General features: G+C 47.8%; 1 long non-coding RNA gene across 2 annotated transcripts; it reads right to left on the bottom strand.

Moving 5' to 3' along the window:
* Window positions 1-2,055: 2,055 nt before the first annotated feature.
* Window positions 2,056-6,912, bottom strand: LOC143831187 (uncharacterized). Of its 2 annotated transcripts, none has more exons than XR_013228762.1 (3): window positions 6,785-6,912; window positions 5,835-6,216; window positions 2,056-2,339 (listed from the first exon to the last, which is right to left on the bottom strand). It is a non-coding gene; the product is annotated as an uncharacterized LOC143831187 (long non-coding RNA). The 2 variants fall into 2 exon arrangements; XR_013228763.1 differs by having other exon boundaries at window positions 6,867-6,899.
* Window positions 6,913-22,802: the final 15,890 nt, after the last annotated feature.

Here is a 22,802-nt window from a genome sequence, read left to right as displayed (position 1 = left end):
GGGGGGAGTGGTGTTACTTGGCTGTTGCAACCAGATGTGTTACCAAGTTATTTTTAGTGAAGCCATTTCTCCCCAGCAAATGACAAAGCTTCTGTTAGGTTGAAAACGTTTTGTTTTGTTTTTTTAAGTTGGTAGCACTAAGGAGTTCCAAGGGAAAACTGGCTTCCTGCATCAGGTTGTCCAGCTGCCAAACCAAAGACTACATGTGGCAGTTCTCTCTAATACTTGCTTGATAGCTTATTCTTCCCCTTTGTCTGCCCTGTAGCCAGATTCTTTGTCCATTCAAAGTAAGGACAAAATAGGAAGGCTGTGCCAGTCACTAAGACATAAAAAGGCCAAGGCTGATGGTGCAAGTAAAGTAAAAACATATTTTATTACTCCATTAAAATTATCTGTGTATTTCATAATAAATTATCTGTGTATTTCATAAGCAGGCTTCTTCAGGGGAATCTGTGAATATGAAATATGTTACTAAGTTATGATAAATAGCAATGGCTATTTAGTTTAAAATATTTACAGAAATTGTGTTAAAAGTCCAACTACAATTTGGACAGTATAATATAAACATACTCCCTTGTTGGTCACTAGCTGCCTCTTCTAAAGGTATGGATGGTTGCAAATTCAATACTTTTTAGTGCGTTCTTTAACACCTGGATTTCACAAGTAACAAAATTAATGGGAGCTGATTTTCAAGTAAGCCTACAAATCTTGTTAGGTCACAGTCCTTTTTCACTAGGCTGCTTGCCCATACATTACTTGCTTTCAGTCCCTTCCTTAACCATCTCAAGTATACCATCTGCTTTTCCCCCTATTGCTGCATACTGAGTTGACATCATCAGATACCAGATACCAGACTCTCTTTTCTGGTCAGTTACTGCCATGTTCAAAAGACCTTTGGGAGCTCAAATATATGCCATCTTCTGGGTCATTTTGTCCATACTTTTGTCAGATTCTGTTAAACTCAAAAAGGTTAATGTAACGGGAAATGTTCAACGATATTCTCCCGTCTCGCCTCCCCTGCCCCATCTTTATTGAGGGGCAGGTGGCCTAGATTGTAAAGGAAAGGAGTTTGTTTCATGAGGCCTATGCAAGCTGGGGGTGGGGGGAAGGGCAGGGATTGTTTTCCTGTAAAGCTGGATTGTTTGTAATGCTGTTTGTCAGGGATCTCAGATTAGGACAGCCTGCATTAAACACAGATGGAATCCTTCAGGGGCCTGAGCAGGGATACTGTTAGTAGGTGAACTTCTGTCTTCACACAGAGCATCCACCCCATCTCCTCCCTCAGTGTTTTGTTCCATGTTTTAAGAACAAATATTTGCCTGTATTTTTAAAAGGTTTGCAAGCCGTTTAACATCGTAACCTTTAGGAGGATTTTGTAAACTTACAACAGGTTCAACCCCAAGCATGAATTTGGCCATAGATAAGTATAGGCATAGGCAGAAGAATGATTGGACTCTTGGATGATGAGGCCTAATCAAACATAAGAAAGCAAATATCCCTTAATATAGCAGCCATTTAAATTGATTTGATTTGATTCCCTGCTCCTCCACATGCAGCCAGCTGGATGAACTTGGACTCACCTCAGCATTGATAAAGCTGTTCTGACCGAGCAGTGATATCAGGGCTCTCTCAGCCACACCCACCCCACAGGGTGTCTGTTGTGGGGAGAGGAAATGGAAGGACGCTTTGGATATGCATTAAATGTGTATTATGATGTGGAATCTATGCAGAGTTGTCTGTGAAATGTGGTTTCTTTGAATGGGACTAATTTATTGCAAAGCTGCCTTTTTTAAAGAACAGAAAATTTATTGTTTTGTCTTAACTAGCTATTTAAAAGATATTGACTAATCCACTTCTAAAATGAATGTTTAAACTAGGCTTCCTCAGTATTTTGAAATAAGCCTTCTAATTCAGTCACTCATGATGTATCCTTTCCAAGTGGATTATTTTTGTGATTTAGCTTGGGGATCATAAGTGATGTGGAGTTCGGATTTGTTAATGAAGTGCTGCCTTTATTACACAATTTTCTGTTCTGACACCCAAGTAGAACACAAATCATCCAGCAGGAGTTGCCGGTCAGGCCCTGTGTGGGAGGCTTGCCCGGAGCTGTGACCAGGATACGTAGGGTGGAGTGAATTTGCTGTAGGGGAGCAGGAGAGGCCCTGCTAGTGAACTGTGCTCTTATTGTCAGTCAGGAAGCTGTCTAGCTGGCTGTTCTTGCATGGAATGTTGGCAGAGGCTTCCAGGAACAGCGTCGACTCATCTGATAGTGTGTGCAGCCTCAGAATGGCTGTTTGCTCCCCACCACACACAGTTTTCCCAGTAGCTGTGGCATTGATCTGTAAGATAATCATGTTGCTCTCTTGCAGTTCCTGCAGCTATTCAAGAGCTCTGGTTGCATGAAAGAAGACTGGTGATGGGGTCTTAGTCTGTACACCCCCTCCCATCGTCATAATTGTTGCAATTATTGGTCAGTGTACAACAGTAGCCAAGGAAGTATGCAATTATGTGGCAATATTTTTAATTTAACTTCCTGTAAGAATAGTGAAGCTGTACAAAGCCTTCCTGGAGTCTCATTTTAAATATTGCTATTGCCTTTTGTTCAAGGTCAAAACTGAAAAGATTGTGAAGAGCAACAGAAATGGTTGCTGTGATGGATAGATGCCCAAAGCCCTGAGAGATTTACAATGCCATCCTTAGAAAAATTGCACCCTTCTAAGTCAATTGAAGTAAATGTGCTTAGAAGGGTGTAACTATTGAAGGCTCAACATGACCCAGGGCTATTCTTTGTCTTTTTGTCAAAAGGTTTTTTTCTTCAACCTAGATCTTTCTAAGAAGGGGTAAACTATTTTTGTTTGGAGGGAGTCATCCTTTGGTTCCTTGCTGTGGGTGAGAGGACACCTCTTTCCTCTCTTCTCTGAAACCAGATAGGATTGGACAGCTGTGAAGGTTTATGGGAAAGGTTTTCTTGGGATGCACATTTACTAGTTGATTGTAAATAAGCCGTTGATTTTCAGGGAGACAGATCCATAAATGGCATTTTAAAAATAAAGCTTCCATCAGAACATCTGTTGCTCTGTACATCAGAGATGCTCTGTATTCATGTGTCATGTGTGAAGGAAAATTCACAAGGGACTGTTTGCATTAACCCTTTCACGGAATATGGTATAATTCTTTTTCTGAGTTATTCCAAATGTCTGCATGGACATTTAAAAGTGCCCTCATGTAGAAATCCTCAAACACAGTTCCCATATTGGGAAACTAGATTTCTTTTACAACCTCTTTGTGTATTCCAAAATGGAATGTACGAAGAGTACTTCCTTGGCTAATGTACAACTGAAGCATCTCTATTTTGAAGATAAAGAGAATTTTGCTTGATAATCTTTATAAAAAAAGAATTTGAGAAGGGTGGGGTGGTTCTCCAAGTAAATGGGATGCAATGATTGTACATGGGAGTTAAATAGATGAAGGCAGATGGGATTCTAAATCTGGCATATGTAACTTGCCTGTTTCAGTGATTATCTGAGAACAAAAGTGTTTTAGTAGAGGTGTAAAGTTTACAGAGCTCTCTTCTTAACTATGATCATGGGGAAGCATTTATTCTATTAGCTCAGATGTAACCTCTTGAATTAGAGTTCTTTGTTCTCCTAATTCAGCCTTTCTCAATTTTTTTACCATTGAGAAGTCTCTTGAAATATTCTTCAGGAGTGATGTGGATATGTTTGGGAAGCATAGCTATGTACACAAACATTCACTGGGTGATAAGACCATACATGGTCAACCCCATGTTGACCATGTATGGAGGGGGTTGACCATGTATGGTCTTATCACCCAATCAATGTTTAACTAATTTAAGAAATATATTAAAAATTAATTAATTTCCACCCATCAAGAAACCTCAGGGTTTCACAAAACCCTGGTTGAGAAAGCCTGCCCTAATTCTTCAGGAGAGAGGGTACTTGTCTTTTTCCTGGAAATTGGCAAAAAGTCGCAACTAAATAATGTGCTTGAGATTGTGTTGTAAGAGTTGTCTCCTATTCAGTATATGCTATATTAGGGGTCCGGAAGGCCCCCCCCATATCAGATGGACTATTGGCGTGTAGTGGGTAGGACTGTGGTTTGTGTGGTTCAGCTGCATGAGTCGTCAGAGCTATTCATATTGGCATTGTAATCTGGTCTTCTTCTTATAGCATCGCGTGATACAATCTGGATTATATTGCTTTGTAGCCTTTTTCATTTCCTGACAGTGAAGCTCTAGTGATGTTAGTACCCAGGCTGTGATTTGAAATGTGGAGCATCATCAGTGAACACAGGTATTTGTGGCGACTGCTGGGAATTGTTCTAGTCCATTATGCTTTGTACAGTTCTGCATGCTCTAGGACAGTGGTCCCCAACCTTTCTGAGGCTGGGGACTGGCAGGGCATTGGGCCGCGCCCGCAAGCCGCGCCCGTGCATCGGTCCGCGCCCGTGCATCGGGCCACGCCTGCGCATTGCGCAAGCGTGAATGCACCATGCGCAATGCGCGGGCGCGGCCGGCCCTGATTCCCTCTTCCCGCCCTCCCGTAGTAAGAAGCTTCCCGGGCCGCAAGCTTGCGGCCTGGGAAGTTTTTTACTGGGGGGGGGGCGGGGAGAGGGAGCTGCGGCCCGGCGCCATGGCCTTCGCGGCCCGGCACCGCGCCGCGGCCCGCAGGTTGGGGACCACTGCTCTAGGATGTGTTTTATAGGACTCCATGGGATGGAATTGGCTTTATCTCGAGGAAATGGAGCATGGTCTAATAGTGGTGTGTCTGTGGACAGAGAAGCACTGCCACTTGTTCCTGTCAGGCATGTTGCAGTGAAGTGTGCACATCAGACTGGTGTATACTAAGCCCAAAAGCTGAATATGAGTTGTTGTTTTAGCAAGAATTTATACTCCGATGTTGTACAAATTCTATTTCTACAAGAGGAAGATTATTTGTACATAGAGGCAGCTCTGGTCTTCCTGCTCTGCCCTCCAATTTTTGTAGAAGTGAGCTGGAGAATTATTGTAATTAATCAATATCAGAGTTAATTGACATCAAATTTAACCTTGCTGTTCTGTTGCTCTTCCCTTTGATGTCCTCTGGAATCCATGTTGACACATCTGCATGTGTGGCTTTAACAGTGGCCTTTCAAGGGACTCAGTTTGGATGAAGAACAAGATTTTGAATGGCTGAGATGGTGCACACAGAGTGCACAAATCTCAGTTAATAGCACAAATCAGCTGACTAGTTGAAGAGTCAGCTTGGTGCAGTGGTTAGGAGCACAGACTTCTAATTTGGCAAGCTGGATTTGATTCCCTGCTCCTCCACATGCAGCCAGCTGGATGAACTTGGGCTCACCTCAGCACTCATAAAAGTTGTTCTGACCGGGCAGTGATATCAGGGCTCTCTCAGCCTCACTCACCTCACAAGGTGTCTGTTGTGGGGAGAGGAAAGGGAAGGCAATTATAAGCCGCTTTGAGACTCCTTCAGGTAGAGAAAAGCAGTATATAAGAACCAACTCTTCTTTAAATTATGCCACTCATATGACTGCATACAATATACCTTGGAAAGTAGAAGAAATTTGATGGTTTTATAGTCTTATGTGAGGTCTATGTTATGCCATGCAATTCTACGTAGAAAAATTCAAAATTCGGCATTTTTTAGATTCTGCAAATCTATAGGCTAAATGGAGAGGGGAAGTAAAGAAATTGAAGCTAAAGACTAATACGGCCTGTAGAACAGTGTGTCCCCAATTTCTGTAACTGTGGCATACTGTTTCATTTATTTTCCTGAGGATAAACTTACCTATTTATTTTCCAAGGAAAAACTTACCTATGATGCTGCAAAGGCTTCTTTTACGGTGAAAGTATAAGAATCACCATCCTGATAGAAGCCCATCTCGGTTATTTCTGTGTGAATTGCTGATCTGGTGGCACTATCAAGTGTTAGGACGGGCAATGCAAGTGGCCTATTCTAGTGTTAGTGAATCTTGCCTCTTTATGGGTTTCTGTTTTTTGGATGGCATCCAGTTTAGCATGAAAGTCTTACACACTGCAGTCCTGATACGCCCTGAAGCTCTGCTCTCCTTCTAAATTTGGTGAAACAGTGACTTCTCCGTAGTTCTGTTCCCTGGAGGCTTCCTTATGTGTTTATTGATGTCATGTCGTAAAACGGTATTCTGAGGCCCACCTTAAACAAGTACTCATGCTGGATTCTAAAAAAGGAAAACCAATTTTTGAATGCAGTAGTTGTTAGCTCACAAGGGAAAACTGGTAAGTATGGAGATCCAGACATCCCCCTAATACCAACATAGCAATAGAAACTATATCACTGTATTGTGTGTGTTTGTACTTATATATTACTATTTTCTGCATTAATTATCACATGTGTTCAGGATGCTGTAATCCTGGTACTATTACATTGCTTATTATAATGTCTTACCCTTTTGACTGCAAAGACTTACACTATGTACATCACTTTGCATCTCATCGAGACAGGCAGACTACAAATGAATGAATACTTGAAGCAATGCATGCAGGCTGGTGGCTCAGTCACCTCATTCCTTTTTTCCAAAGTTCTGGGCAGCTGTTTTGCCTGTAGACTCCCAGCCACACCCACCCATGTGTAGAAGAGCTGGATTTGGCCCTGGAGCTTTCTGTTGCTGATCCCTAATGTAAGCTTAAATCATGGAACATTCTTATATGACCTGCACAAGGTCAGTGATGTGTTCTTTCCCTCTCAAAAAATTATTTAAAAAATAGAGAAAGAGAAGAGTTCCTTACTACAACAAAAGTTGATCTGGTGCCTCCCCCCCCCCCCCGCCAAGCCTTTCTTGGTTATTAAAGATGAATGCATAATCTTTGCCTGTCAGTAACTGTCTCCCATCCCGCTTCTCCATGCATTGACATGATATCTGCTGGTTGTCAGTTCTCGGTGTGTAGCCATGGGAACTCTGATGTCACTGATGAGAGCTTGTGACTTTATTCTGTGCAGGAAGGATGACTAGTGAAGATGGGGTGGCTGGTTGGTGGGATATTAATTATTGTAAATTCTAGAAATAGAGTAACAGAGAACCATTTGGTGGCTCCTATGTGTCAAGGGTAGACAGACTCACAAGTTGCTTCTGGATTAATAGAAAGCTTTATTGATAGCAGATCAGCACACCTTAACGTTCATAGTCTATTCTGTTCGATACAGGTCAAACAAGCACTTTTACACTTTCCCTTTCCCGCCCAAAGTTTCAGTTCCCTGGGAGTAGGAGCCCCCGTCCCACAGGTGCCAGCCCGGGCGTCATTCCAAGCACTAGTTAGGCCGCCTTGGCCTTGGGTGTTAGAAACAGTTCCTCTCCTACAGATAACACAGTTAACAGAAATATGCACAGAGTCTAAATCAAAGCAAAGCAAGCAGACAGCTCAGGGTTACACAAGGGGTTCGAAAACAGCACCCCCCCAAGATGGAGTTACACAGGTCAAGCACAAATCATGTCAGGAGTTTAATACAGCCACTCCTGACATTTCGCCGTTCCATAAACATTCCACATCCATCACCCCCCATCAACCGGTCGAGGACACTCAGGGGACTCCCTGTGAAATTCCCTGATCAGTCTAGGCGCTTTCATGTTTCCCGCATCCACCCACTGCCTGTCACCCATGGGGAATTCTTTCCAATCCACCAGGTATTGTAACTTTCCTCGATGCCATCTAGAGTCCAAGATCCTCATAGTGTGTGTCTTTATCCACATATCCAGGAATAGGGGCTGCTGAAGCAGGATGCCAATCGTCAGGAGGCGGGGCTGGTTTCAGCAAGCTGGAATGGAAAATGGGATGAACATGTCTATAATGCTTAGGCAGATCAAGTTCAACAGTCACAGCATTGATCACCCTCTTGACAACAAAAAGTCCCACAAAGTTGGGGCCCAATTTACGAGAGGGCTGCTGATAGCAAAGGTTTTTTGTGGTCAAGAACACCCAGTCCCCCACCGCCCATACTGGTGCGGCGGATCTTTTCTTGTTAGCCTGCCTCTTATCGTCCTTTTTCGCCTTTTCCAAAGTCTCAACAATAAGGGGCCAGGTGGCTGCAATGTTGGGCACCCATTGCTTAAAGTCCTTGGTGCATTCTTCAGCGGGCACCCAGGTGGGCACCGCGGTAAGGTCCATGCCATAGACAATTTTAAATGAAAAGACACCCGTAGAAGAATGGATTGCATTATTATAGGCAAATTCCGCTAGGGGGACCAGAGCAACCCAATCTGACTGTTGATGACTGATAAAACATCTTAAATATTGCTCCAAAATTTGATTCACCCGTTCAGTCTGGCTGTTAATTTCAGGATGGTAGCCAGACATTAATGCCTGTTCCACCCCCAACAGGTGCAAAAGCTCTTTCCAAAATTTGACAATATATTGTGCCCCGTGATCGGACAACATTGTTTCGGGGAGCCCATGGAGTCGATATACGTTGTCCACAAACAGGGAGCAAAAATAATGAACTGAGAGGGGTGGGTCCCCCTCTTGAAGAAACAAATCTTTAACCCTCCCCCCCGCTCCGGAGGAGCGGGAGGAATAAAGGAGTAAGGGCAAGTGGGGAGGAGTTAGGGCGGGCCCTGTCCGGGATAAAAACTCGGAGGGCCCAATCAGGAGCCGCGAACCGGCTCCTGATTGGGCCCTCCGAGTGTCACTCGAGGGCCAAGCAGCCAATGGGGAGCCGCGCAATGCGGGAAACTCCCTGGGCCAGCCGGGGAGTTGTCGCTCACAGGAAGAAGCCTTCCCCAGCGGTAAGTCCTCCGGCCGGCTTCCCCTCGCCCAGGGAGCCTTCTGCCGGGCCCTGGGGCAGGCTCACCTGCCCTTGGGCCCGCCAGAAGGCCACAAAGCCCACTCCCAAAGTCCCGAGCCTTCTGCCGGGCCCTGGGGCAGCCGAGCCTGCTCCTAGGCCCGGCAGTAGGCCGCAAAGCCTGCCGCCCCCGTCCCGAGCCTTCTGCCGGGCCCTGGGGCAGCCGAGCCTGCTCCTAGGCCCGGCAGTAGGCCGCAAAGCCCGCCGCCCCCGTCCCGAGCCTTCTGCCGGGCCCTGGGGCAGCCTAGCCTGCCCCTGGGCCCGGCAGTAGGCCGCAAAGCCCGCCGCCCTGGTCCCGAGCCTTCTGCCGGGCCCTGGGGCAGCCAAGCCTGCCCCTGGGCCCAGCAGAAGGTCCCAAGGCCACCTACCTTACTCTGTTCCTCCCTTCCTCCCAGCATTCCCTTTCTCCTTCCCTTCCTCCCAGCATTCCCTTTCTCCTTCCCTTCCTCCCAGCATTCTTTTTGTTTTTCCCTTTCTCCCTTCTTCCCTCTCTTCCATCTGCCTCTTTCTGGCTACCTGTTTCTCTCCCTCTTCTTCTGTCTCTATCTTCCTCCCTTTCTTTCTGTCTTTCTGTCTCTCTTTCTCCTTTTCCTCCTTCCTTCACCCCATCCCTCCACCCATCCATCATGCTAGGGCCCGCTGTATTTTGCCCACAGCGGGCTTAATATCTAGTATAGAATAATATAGGTGCACTGGGAAACCAATATGGCAATAAAATATCCAAATTGGACTTATACAGAGTCGTCTCTCTTCAGTTTCAATAATTCTTTTATTCTTATTTCACACAATAGCTAAACTTAGCTAGTGGCGTTTCAGACGTGTCTGAAGTGCCACAAGCTAAGTTTAGCTATTGTATGACCTTATACTCTGTCAAGATATTCCTAAATTAGTTGAAGTGGGTCCTTAAATATAAAAAACCATCCCTTGAAAAAGCTGTAAGGCTAAACGCGTCGGGACTTGTGTGAAATAAGAATAAAAGAATTACTGAAACTGAAGAGAGATGACTATATAAGTCCAATTTGGATATTTTATTGCCACAAACAGGGAGGCCAGTTTCAGAGCAGATGGCAAGCTTGCACATGGGATAAAGTGGGCTTGTTTTGAAAAAGTGTCCACCACCACCCAAGTGACTGTTTTCCTATGACTGGGAGGTAAGTCAGTGATAAAGTCAATGGTGATGTCTTTCCATGGGGCAGAGGGGGTGGGCAGAGGCTGCAACAGTCCTTTCTTCTTTTCCCCCAGTGGTTTGGCTGTTAGGCACACATGACAGCTTTGCACATACTGCTCCAGGTCCTTCTTCAAATGGGGCCACCAAGAATTCCTGCGTACGAGATGCAATGATTTCACAAAGCCAAAATGCCCAGCAGCCTTTGAATCATGGCATAATTTTAAGACATCTTTTCTGGCTACAGCTGGCATAAACAGCTTGTTCCCCTTCCAAAACAACCCTTCCTTCTCCTGCAATTTGGAATATAGGCGGAGAAAGTCAGCGTCACTCTGAATGTCCTTTTGGATCTACCCTCTGGGGGGCTGACCTTTCCCTTGCGTCTGGCTGCGCGTCACTGCCACCAACCCCAGTTGCGAGGGACTAAACACACTGTACACCAATGGTTCTTTCTTGCTATCATACTGTGGGAGGCGCAACAGTACATCAATCAAAAAATTCATCTTGCCAGGGAAATGCGTGAGGGAGAAGTCGAACCGGGAGAAAAACTCTGCCCACCGCATTTGTTTAGCCGAGGGAGTTCTAGGTTGCTGCAGTGCCTGTAAGTTCTTATGATCAGTCCACACCTCAAACAGCACGGCCGACCCTTCCAACCAATGCAGCCAGATGGACAAAGCCAGTTTTACAGCCGCTGCTTTTTCCCCCCAAATTGCCCGATTTTTCTCCGGCCCGAAAAATTTCTTGGAAATGTATGCAAGTGGATGCAAGCTGCTGTCACCCCCCTTCTGCAAAATCACTGCCCCCATGGCAACATCTGAAGAATCTACTTGGACTGTACATTTCTTCTTTGGATCAACATGGGCCAATACTGGTTCAGTGGTAAACAATTGTTTGAGTGCCTCAAACACCTTCTGGCAGTATGGAGACAAATGCAGCAGTACACTCAGTTTCGAAACCTTGCCCCCCCCTCATCTTTAACAAGTCTGTGAGAGGCAGCGCCACCTTGGCAAAGTTAGGGATAAATGTTCTGTAGAAATTAGCGAACCCCCCCCCCCAAACTTTGCAACTGCTTCCGAGCTCTAGGGGGGTTCCCAGGCCAATAAATCCTTTACCTTCCCAGGGTCCATTTTTATGCCCTCCGGGGAGACACGGTACCCTAAGAAATCCACACAGGTCTTATGAAATTCACATTTAGACAGCTTCACATACAACTGGTTTGCCCTCAACCACCTCAACACCTCCCGCACCAATTTTACATGATCAGACAAATTTTCAGAATATAAAAGTATATCATCCAGTTTAATCAGGGCTCCTTTATACAATAAATCATGCATTATTTCGTTAATTAAATTCATGAACACGCCGGTAGCCCCGGCCAACCCGAACGGCATGATGGCATATTCAAACTGTCCCAGTGGGGTGTTAAAGGCTGTTAAGTACTCGTGGCCGTTTTTTAACCTCACTTGGTAATAGGCTTCCCTCAGATCCAACTTGGTGTAAATCTGCCCCTTCCCCAAATGGCTTAAAAGGTCCTTGAACAGGGGGAGGGGTGGTAGGCATTGGACGTGGACACGGCATTAAGTCCCCGGTAATCCTTGCACAACCGTAAGATGCTGTCTTTCTTTTTCATGGACAACACTGGCGCCGCCAACGGGGAATTGGTGGGGCGTATAAAACCACGTGCCAGATTTTTGTCCAAAAACGCCCGTAGTTCCCACATTTCTCTGGGATTCATGGAATTAGTTTGGCTTTTGTGAGCGCCTCCCCCGGTTTCAATGGCACAGTCAGTTTTTCGATGGAGGGGAGGGGCAATTGATCACACTCTTTCTCCTCGAAAACCTCCTTCAAATCAGAATATTCTTGGGGCACCCTCGGCACTTCTGCCTGGCACCAGGCCGCACAGTCCCCCCGCCCTTCTATCACACAATCCGGGGCGGCTTTCTTGCAATGATCATCAAACCATAAGACCCGAGAATGCCAATGAACACTAGGATCATGTTTATGCAACCATTCAATTCCCAGCACTAACGGGAACACTGCACTTGGCGCCACCACTGGCTGAATCCGCTCCCAATGCTCAGATTTCCAAGTTGAGGGGGAGCGTGAGAGACACTGCTTCCCCTCCTTTCATGCACTTCCCATCCATCTGGGCAAACTGGAGGGGTCTGCGGAGGGGCTCTTCCCCCACCCCCAGTGCATTCACCAGGGAAGGATTAATTATAGTCTGAGTACACCCACAATCCAAAATGCCCTGTACCCCCAGTACCCCCAGGCACAGTCAAAGTCACTGGGAGGAGAAGTAGGAGAATGGGACTTACCGAGCGCTTCCCCTGCCTCTGACCTGCCAACTGTCAGGATTGTTAGAAAACCCTGTCATAAATTAGCCTGAGTTCCTCCATGACAGTTTGATTGCTTGGTGCCTGGGAGCTCCAGGTCCTATATCATGCTAACTAGTTAAAAGCGAAACTATGTTATTGTAGCCATTATCTCCTAATGTGCTTTTTCGTGAGGCCTCTCGGCTGGGTCTGGTTCTGCTAAACATAACATCTTATCTAAGCCTGAAGACAGCCAAGGACATGTGAAAGTAACACTGTTTTTAATTGCATTTGTCTCCTCTCTCTGCCTCCCCTCCTTTGGGAACTTTCAAGTTTTGGGCGGGAGAATTGTATTGATAAGGAGAAGCAAATCTGTCCTCAGGCAGATTTGACTTCACTAGTCTGGATGTATGAAGTGCTTCTCAATAAAACTTTCTATTTCTAAGAAGTTGGTTGTGAGTCCTTGCAATGTCTGACATTAAGTCAAATCTCACAACACCTTTCACCTTTCGTCAACATGCAGGACGAAGGTAATATCTATACTGAACAGGAAGAGGGTCTGGATTGGGACTACTCTCAGGGCGAAGTGGCCGGTGCGGGCTCGTTTAGCTCAGGCATGGCCAAAGCCCTGGGAGAAGCGACTCCGGGCCACGCGGAGTTCCTGGAAAAGCACATCACTGAACGCAGGTGTCTGTCAAAGTATGACCGCCTGACAGGTGATGAGCTGTGGCCTGAGCAACTGCCTGCGGGGATCTCAAGTCGAGGAATGGCGACCACCCTCGAGGTGCAGGAGTTGCAGCAGAGAATCGGCAGGGTGACCAACTGGCTGCAGACGGTGTCGGGAGAGTTGGCTCCGGAGTCGCAGCGTGAGGCGAGGCGCTTGCTGCGAGAGTTGCAGGCGGACTTCCGCGAACCAGGCGGCCAGCGGGTGGGAGACCTTCCAACCCTGAGGGAGCGCGAGATGGCGGCGATGGATGCCGTGGCCGAGGCCGAAGCCGCAGCTCTGGCGGCGGCGAGAGCAGCAGCGCAATCGGAGGGTGAGGAAGAAGACGAAGACGACCTCGGGGCGGCTGCTGCCGGGAGAGGAGCGGGACCCCTGGTGCGGGGTCAGGCTTTGGTCCAGGTACCGGCTGATGGAGCCAGAGCTGGTGGATTACAAATTGCAGCTGCAGCAGCGGCTGCCGATGGAGCAGCGGCGGCTGATGGCGCAGCGGCGGCTGATGGCGCAGCGGCGGCAGCGGCTGGAGCGGCAGTGGCGGCTGGAGCGGCGGCAGGAGTCGGCCGCGGAGTGCGCCCACGACCCCGTGGAGCGCGGGCTCCGATGGATTGGGGCCAAAGTCGCTTCCTGGTCCACCTTCAAGCTTACATGATGGACATGGGTTTTACTTTCCATGATGATGCTGAGCGCATTCGTTTTGTGGGAGAGTGTTTAGAGGGAGAGGCGGGGAAGTGGTTCATGGATCTCTACCATTACAACCCGAGAGCAGTTCGCAACTACAATCACTTCCTGAGAACCATGCGCTTGATGTACATGGAGCCTTTTGAGAAAGAGACGGCGGAGAAGAAACTCAAGGCCCTTAAACAAGGAACAATGACTGTGGCCGAGTACGCCCGTGAATTCAAAAAATTGTCATCGGCTGTTCCGGATTGGACGGAACCCCAGAGGGTGCATGCCTTCATGGGGGGCCTCTCCGGAAACCTGTCCAGCAAGTGCCTCCTCCTAGACGACCCGTTGACCGTGCTGGGTTGGGTACAGCTGCCGGGAGAGATGGAAAACCGTCTTGAATGGGCCGCTGAGTACAAAGGAATCGCGGAGAAAATGGGGGGAAAGACCTCCACCCCGAAGAAACCCAAGCCTAAAGCTAAACTGGATCCCAGCGAGCGCGCGCGGCGCATGGAGAAAGGATTGTGTTTGGGCTGCGGCCAGGCTGGCCATTTCCTTGCCCAGTGTCCGGCCAAAACTGGGGCGGGAAGTTCAGCGAGCACCAAGCCGACGAGCGGAGCACCAGCCAAAGCCACGACAACCAAGAAGACGGCCCCAAAGAAGTCCGCCAAGTCCCTGCTCGCCCCGGCTGGAGCAGCGACTGTGGTAGAGGAATCTAGTGGCAGTAGCCAAGAGGAGGAACTGCAGTCTGGAGAGCAGTCGGGAAACGACGACGACCTGCTGTAAAGGCGCCCCGCCAGCAGGTCTCCGGCAGGGGCAAACGCGCGGTGAGTGACTCTCCCCTGGTTCTCTTACCCGCCACTCTCACAGAACCCAAGTCTGGGGAAAAATTGGGAGTACGTTGCATAGTGGACTCGGGCTGTACCAAAACCCTGGTAAGCCCAGCACTGGCCGAGACTTTGGGGGTGGGGAAGGTGCCTCTGAGGGAGCCCCTACCCATCACTCACTTGTATGGGAAATGTGCCCCAGGGGGGGAGGCGACAGTGAAAACGCTCCAGATGGACTTGGACATTGATAAACATTGGGAGCAAATCCAACCCCTGGTGGCACCCCATTCCGCATTGCCGTGTGTGTTGGGGCTGGACTGGTTGCGCGAACATGACCCCACGGTGAAGTGGAAGAAGGGGACAATAAAGTTTTCGTCCCTGGGTTGCAAGCAGCACGTACGACCCCTACCCGCTCCGGGCTGCCAAGCAACGGCCGCGGTGGCGGAGGCGGGGGCACTCACCCTCCCTCGGGAGTATCGAGAGTTTGAGGATGTGTTTGCGGAGACTGAATGCAATCAGTTGCCCCCCCCCATCGCAAGACAGACTGTGCAATTGAGCTGAAAAAGGGAGAGCCGCTTCCTAAAGCCAAATTGTACTCTATGAGTCCTAGAGAAATGAAGGAGCTCAGGGAGTTCCTGGACAAAAATTTAGCCAGGGGTTTCATCAGACCGGCCACTTCCCCCCTGGCTGCCCCAGTCCTCTTCGTGAAAAAGAAATATGGGTCCCTGTGCCTCTGCACAGATTACCGGGGGCTGAATGCTGTTTCCACCTGCAATGCCTACCCGTTGCCACTGATTAAGGATTTGTTGGGACATTTGGGGAGGGCTCGGATTTTTACAAAATTGGACTTGAGGGAAGCTTACTACAGGGTCCGCATAAAAAAGGGGCACGAGTACCTGACGGCATTCAACACCCCCTTGGGCCAATTTGAATACACTGGCATGCCGTTCGGCCTCGCCGGTGCTCCGGGCGTGTTCATGAACATGATAAATGAAATTATGCATGATTTGTTGTATCAGGGGGTGCTGGTCTACATAGATGATATTTTGGTGTATTCTGACAACCTGGACAAACACACAAAATTAGTCCGGGAGGTGCTCAGCCGGCTGCGGAAGCACCAACTGTTTGCCAAACTTTCAAAATGCGAGTTCCACCGGGAGGCGGTGGAGTTTCTTGGATTCCGGGTGTCCAAGGCTGGGATTGAAATGGACCCGGGCAAAGTGCGGGACTTGTTGGCCTGGGAACCCCCCAGGACTAGGAGGCAACTTCAAAGTTTCTTAGGCTTCGCGAACTTTTATAGAACGTTTATCCCCAGTTTTGCCAAGGTGGCATTGCCTCTGACTGACTTGTTAAAAACGAAAGAGGGGGGGAAAGCGGCAAATCGGCCGGGCGCCCCGCTCCAGTGGTCCCCCCTTTGCCAGGAGGCTTTTGAGAGTTTGAAACTCCTCTTTACGTCTGAACCGGTGTTAGCACATGCTGACCCATCCAAACAATTCACGGTGCAAGTAGATTCTTCGGATGTGGCAATGGGGGCCGTGATCCTGCAAGAGGGGGAAGATGGGAAGCTGCACCCCCTAGCCTATCTGTCGAAAAAGTTTTCGGGGGCAGAACGCAACTGGGCAATTTGGGAAAAAGAGGCAGCTGCAGTAAAGTTAGCTCTTGCTACATGGAGGCATTGGCTGGAAGGGTCTTCCGTCCCGTTTGTAGTTTGGACGGACCATAAAAATCTCCAAGCGCTTAAGCAGCCTTGCTCCTTGTCAGCCAAGCAAATGCGGTGGGCGGAGTTTTTCTCCCGGTTCAACTTTTCTCTTAAGCATCTGCCAGGCAAAATGAACTTTTTGGCGGACACCCTTTCTCGCTTGCCCCAGTACAACAGCAAACGAGACCCATTGGTGGGCACGGTGTTCACACCCGCCCAGTTGGGGTTGGCGGCCGTGACGCGCAGTCAATCAAAAAGGGGAAGCCCGGTCCCCGGTGGGTGGGTTCAGAAGGAGGTCCTACAAGTCTCTGAATTCGTTTCCCTTCGCCCCGCCTTCGTCGACAAGGGGGGCCTGTTTTTCAAAGGCGAGCGCCTCTACGTCCCGGCAGCGGCGCGCGGAGACGTTTTGAAATTGTGCCACGATGCAAAGACAGCAGTGCATTTTGGCTTTGTGAAAACTCTGCACCTGGTCAGAAGACACTACTGGTGGCCAACGTTGAGGGGGGATGTGGAGAAATATGTGCAAGGCTGCCCCACCTGCCTTGTTTCCAAACCCCCAGGAGGGAAGAAACGAGGGTTGCTTCAGCCCCTGCCCACCCCCTCCCATCCCTGGTCCGATGTGACTATGGATTTTATCACGGACCTGCCCCCCAGCCAGGGTAAAACTGTGGTTTGGGTGGTTGTTGTTGTTATGTGCGAAGTCGTGTCTGACCCATCGCGACCCCATGGACAATGATCCTCCAGGCCTTCCTGTCCTCTACCATTCCCTGGAGTCCTTTTAAGTTTGCACCTACTGCTTCAGTGAATCCATCCATCCACCTCATTCTCTGTCGTCCCCTTTTTCTTTTGCCCTCGATCACTCCCAGCATTAGGCTTTTCTCCAGGGAGTCCTTCCTTCTCATGAGGTGGCCAAAGTATTTGAGTTTCATCTTCAGGATCTGGCCTTCTAAAGAGCAGTCAGGGCTGATCTCCTCTAGGACTGACCGGTTTGTTCACCTTGCAGTCCAAGGGACTCGCAAGAGTCTTCTCCAGCACCAGAGTTCAAAAGCCTCAATTCTTTGACGCTCGGCCTTCCTTATGGTCCAACTTTCGCAGCCATACATTGCAACTGGGAATACCATAGCCTTGACTAAACGCACTTTTGTTGGCAGGGTGATGTCTCTGCTTTTTAGGATGCTGTCTAGATTTGCCATAGCTTTCCTCCCCAGGAGCAAGCGTCTTTTAATTTCTTTGCTGCAGTCCCCATCTGCAGTGATCTTGGAGCCCAGGAAAATAAAATCTGTCACTATCTCCATTTCTTCCCCATCTATTTGCCAGGAATTGAGAGGGCCGGCTGCCATGATCTTTGTTTTCTTGATGTTGAGTTTCAAGCCAACTTTTGCACTCTCCTCCTTCACCCGCATCAACAGGCTCTTTAGTTCCTCTTCACTTTCTGCCATTAGAGTGGTATCATCTGCATATCTGAGGTTGTTGATATTTCTCCCTGCAATCTTGATCCCAATTTGTGACTCCTCTAATCCCGCCTTTCTCATGATGTGCTCCGCATACAAGTTAAATAGGCAAGGCGACAGTATACAGCCTTGCCGAACTCCTTTCTCAATTTTGAACCAATCCGTGATTCCATGTTCAGTTCTCACTGTTGCTTCTTGACCTGCATATAAATTTCTCAAGAGACAAATAAGATGCTCTGGTATTCCCATCTCTTTAAGAACTTGCCACAATTTGTTGTGCTCCACACAATCAAAGGCTTTAGCATAGTCAATGAAGCAGAAGTAGATGTTCTTCTGGAACTCCCTAGCTTTTTCCATGATCCAGTGTATGTTGGCAATTTGATCTCTAGTTCCTCTACCTCTTCAAAATCCTGCCTGTACTTCTGGAAGTTCTCGGTCCACATATTGCTGGAGCCTAGCTTGTAGGATTTTGAGCATAACTTTGCTAGCATGAGAAATTAGTGCAATGGTGCGGTAGTTTGAACATTCTTTGGCATTGCCCTTCTTTGGGATTGGTTTGGGTGGTAGTGGATGCATTTTCAAAGCAAGCTCACTTCATCCCCTGCGTGGGTTTGCCCTCGGCGGCCAAACTGGCCTCGATGTTTGTGACTCACATAGTCCGGCTACATGGAATTCCTAGGAGAATGCTCACGGATCGTGGCCCTCATTTCGTTGCCAAGTTCTGGCGGGAGCTTTTGAAGTTGCTAGGGGTGGAACAAGCCTTGACCTCTGGCTACCACCCTGAGTCCAATGGGCAAACGGAAAGGGTGAACCAAATTCTTGAACAATATCTACGTTGTTTCATTAACCATCAACAGAATGATTGGGTCGCCCTCCTGCACCTGGCTGAGTTTGCATACAACAACGGGGTACATGCTTCCACCGGAGTATCTCCCTTTAAGGTGGTGTACGGAACTGACCTGATTGCTGCACCCACCTGGGATTTGGTTTCTACTGAAGCTCCTGAGGTTACTAAATGGGCTAAGAACATTAGTGCAGCTTGGCCAGACATTGTCTCTAGCCTCGAGGAGGCTAAACAAGCGTATAAGTCCCAGGCAGACAAAAAACGTGCGCCTGCACCCGCCTGGAAATTGGGGGACCTCGCCTACCTTTCCACGAAAAACCTACTCTGTCAACAACAGTCAAAGAAATTGGGTCCTAAATTTGTGGGACCCTTTCCCATTGTAAAAGTGATCAATGATGTGACTGTCGAATTGGGTTTGCCAAAGACTTACAAGAATGTGCATCCGGTTTTTCATTCCAGCCTGCTGCGGCGAGCCCCCTTGCCGGATATGTGGCACCCTCCGCTCTCAACGTCTGTGCCTGTCTTTATTGACAAGGACGCCCACTACGAAGTCAACCAGATCCTGGACTCTCGTTTGCACAAGGGCCGACTCCAGTACTTGGTGGATTGGAAAGATTTCCCTTCGGGGGAAAGGGAGTAGGTTGATGCGGGGAATGTGAAAGCCCCCCGCCTTCTCAGAGCATTCCATCGTGCCTTCCCATTGTGTCCACGGCCGGTGGATGCGGGCTAGTGAGGGGGTCTATTTTAGTGCGGAGGGATGTCAGGATTGTTAGAAAACCCTGTCATAAATTAGCCTGAGTTCCTCCATGACAGTTTGATTGCTTGGTGCCTGGGAGCTCCAGGTCCTATATCATGCTAACTAGTTAAAAGCGAAACTATGTTATTGTAGCCATTATCTCCTAATGTGCTTTTTCGTGAGGCCTCTCGGCTGGGTCTGGTTCTGCTAAACATAACATCTTATCTAAGCCTGAAGACAGCCAAGGACATGTGAAAGTAACACTGTTTTTAATTGCATTTGTCTCCTTTCTCTGCCTCCCCTCCCTTGGGAACTTTCAAGTTTTGGGCGGGAGAATTGTATTGATAAGGAGAAGCAAATCTGTCCTCAGGCAGATTTGACTTCACTAGTCTGGATGTATGAAGTGCTTCTCAATAAAACTTTCTATTTCTAAGAAGTTGGTTGTGAGTCCTTGCAACATCTGACACCAACGGGGCTGTCTCACAGCAGGTCTGCCTCGTTTCCTGATGGCTCAGAGGTTTCACTCTTGTTGCCGCTTCCCACCTCTGAGGCCGAAGATTCCTCCAAAAAATCCAGCGGCTCCAACAGAGGGGTCAGGAGCATCTTCTTGCCTGGTGTCCTCTGGTGGTCTTTCCCAGCATAGTCTTCGCTGGGGTCTTCTCTTGTCCACTCGCTAATTCTTTGGTCTTCTTAGATGGGCAGTTCGCCAGAAAGTGCCCCTGGCCACCGCATCCCTGGCACAGACCTTTCTCCCGGAGTCTTGCTCTCTCAGTCGCATCCGGGCATCCCCTTCTTTGTCCGACATCTCAAACTAGTAGTACACTTGTGAGAGTCGACTAACTGTCAAGGGCAGACAAACAACTTGCTTCTGGATTAATTGAAAGCTTTATTGATAGCAGATCAGCATACCTTAATGTTCATAGTCTATTCTGTTCGATACAGGTCAAACAAGCACTTTTACACTTTCCCTTTCCCGCCCAAAGTTGCAGAGTTCCCAGGGAGTAGGAGCTCCCCCCTCCCACAGGTGCCAGACCAGGCGTAATTGCAAATGATAGTTAGGCCGCCTTGGCCTTGGGTGTTAGAAACAGTTCCTCTCCTACAGATAACACAGTTAACAGAAATATGCACAAAGTCTAAATCAAAGCAAAGCAAGCAGACAGCTCAGGGTTACACAAGGTTTTCGAAAACAGCACACATCCGCCCAAGATGGAGTTACATAGGTCAAGCACTCCTGACACTATGCAGGATTCTTGATGAAGATATTTTGTTTCTACCCTCCCACCCCCAGTACATGTTATTATCTTGAGCTAGTCACAGTTCTCTTACACTGTTCTTGCAGAGCAGTTCTCTCTTAGCTCTCTCAGCCCCACCTACCTCATGGGTATCTTTTGTGGGGAGGAGAAAGTAGTAAGCCACTTTAGGACTCCTTTGGGTAGTGAAAAGTGGTGTGTGTGTGTGTGTGTGGTATCATCTGCATATCTGAGGTTGTTGATATTACTCCCTGCAATCTTAATCCCAATTTGTGACTCATCTAACCCCGCCTTTCTCATGATGTGCTCCACATACAAGTTAAATAGGCAAGGCGACAGTATACAGCCTTGCAGAACTCCTTTCTCGATTTTGGCCCAATCAGTGATTCCATGCCCGGTTCTCACTGCTGCTTCTTGACCTACATATAGGTTTCTCAAGAAACAGATAAGATGCTCTGGTATTCCCATCTCTTTAAGAACTTGCCACAATTTGCTGTGCTCCACACAATCAAAGGCTTTAGCATAGTCAATGAAGCAGAAGTAGATGTTTTTCTGGAACTCCCTAGCTTTCTCCATGATCAAGCATATGTTGGCAATTTGATCACTAGTTCCTCTGTGTCTTCAAAATCCTGCCTGAACTTCTGGAAGTTCTTCGTCCACATATTGCTGTTGCCTAGCTTGTAGGATTTTGAGCATAATTTTACTAGCATGAGAAATTAGTGCAATGGTGCGGTAGTTTGAACATTCTTTGGCATTGCCCTTCTTTGGGAGTGGAATGTAAACTGACCTTTTCCAATCTTGTGGCCACTGTTGAGTTTTCCAGATATGCTGGTTTATTGAGTGTAGCATAGTTCAACTGGAATGCTATCATCTCCACTAGCATTATTGTTGTTCAGACTTCCTAAGGCCCATTTGATTTTACATTCCAGGATGTCTAGCTCCAGGTCAGTGACTACCCCATCATGGTTAACAGGGATGTTAAGCTCGCTCTTGTATAGTTCCTCTGACACCTTTTTAACATCTCTTCTGCTTCTGTGAGGTCCCTATCATTTTGGTCCTTTATCATACTCATCTTTGCATGAAACATTCTCTTAATTTCTCTAATTTTCTTGAAGAGATCTCTGGTCCTCCCTATTCTATTGTTTACACTGTTCATTTAAGAAGGCATTCTTATCTCTTCTAGCTATGCTCTGTAATTCTGCATTCAATTGGGTGTATCTTCTTTCTTGCCTTTCACTTCCCTTCTCTCCTCAGCTATTTGTAAAGCTTCCTCAGACAGCCATTTTGCTTTCTTGCATTTCTTTTTCTTCGGGATGGTTTTAGTAGCTACCTCTTGGACAGTGTTCGAAACTCCGTCCATAGCTCTTCAGGCACTCTGTCTATCAGATCTAATTCCTTAAATCTGTTTGTCACCTCTACTTTATATATAGGAGCCTCTTGTGGCACAGAGTGGTAAGGCAGCAGACATGCAGTCTGAAAGCTCTGCCCATGAGGCTGGGAGTTCAATCCCAGCAGCCGGCTCAAGGTTGACTCAGCCTTCCATCCTTCCAAGGTCAGTAAAATGAGTACCCAGCTTGCTGGGGGGTAAATGGTAATGACTGGGGAAGGTACTGGCAAACCACCCCGTATTGAGTCTGCCATGAAAACGCGAGAGGGCATCACCCCAAGGGTCAGACATGACTTAAGTATCAACCTCTGTTTTGTCTTGCACATTTAGAGTTGTTTATTGTGGGGGCATTTGGAAATTGTATTTATTTACCGTATTTTGAAAGAGCCTCTTGTGGCGCAGAGTGGTGATGCAGCAGACATGCAATCTAAAAACTCTGCCCATGGGGCTGGGAGTTCAATCCCAGCAGCCGGCTCAAGGTTGACTCAGCCTTCCATCCTTCCGAGGTCGGTAAAATGAGTACCCAGCTTGCTGGGGGGTAAATGGTAATGACTGGGGAAGGTACTGGCAAACCACCCCGTATTGAGTCTGCCATGAAAACGCTAGAGGGCATCACCCCAATGGTCAGACATGACTTGGTGCTTGCACAGGGGATACCTTTACCTTTACCTTACTGTATATTTGTCAGGGATCTGATTTAGTTCATACCTGAGTGGCCTAGTGCTTTTCCCTACTTTCTTCAAGTTAAGCCTAAATTTTGCAACAAGAACCTGATGATGTCCTGGATTTGTTTTTACTGACTGTATAGAACTTCTCCATCTTTGGCTGCAGAACACATAATCAATTTGATTTCTGTGTTGACCATCTGGTGTTGTCCATGTGTAGAGTCGTTTCTTGGGTTGTTGTAAAAGAG

The sequence above is a fragment of the Paroedura picta genome, chromosome 3 (assembly GCF_049243985.1).
Source record: "Paroedura picta isolate Pp20150507F chromosome 3, Ppicta_v3.0, whole genome shotgun sequence".
NCBI classification, from domain to species: Eukaryota; Metazoa; Chordata; class Lepidosauria; order Squamata; family Gekkonidae; genus Paroedura; species Paroedura picta.
Note: the sequence above shows the minus strand (reverse complement) of the source record. Positions and strands in the feature narration are given on the sequence as shown.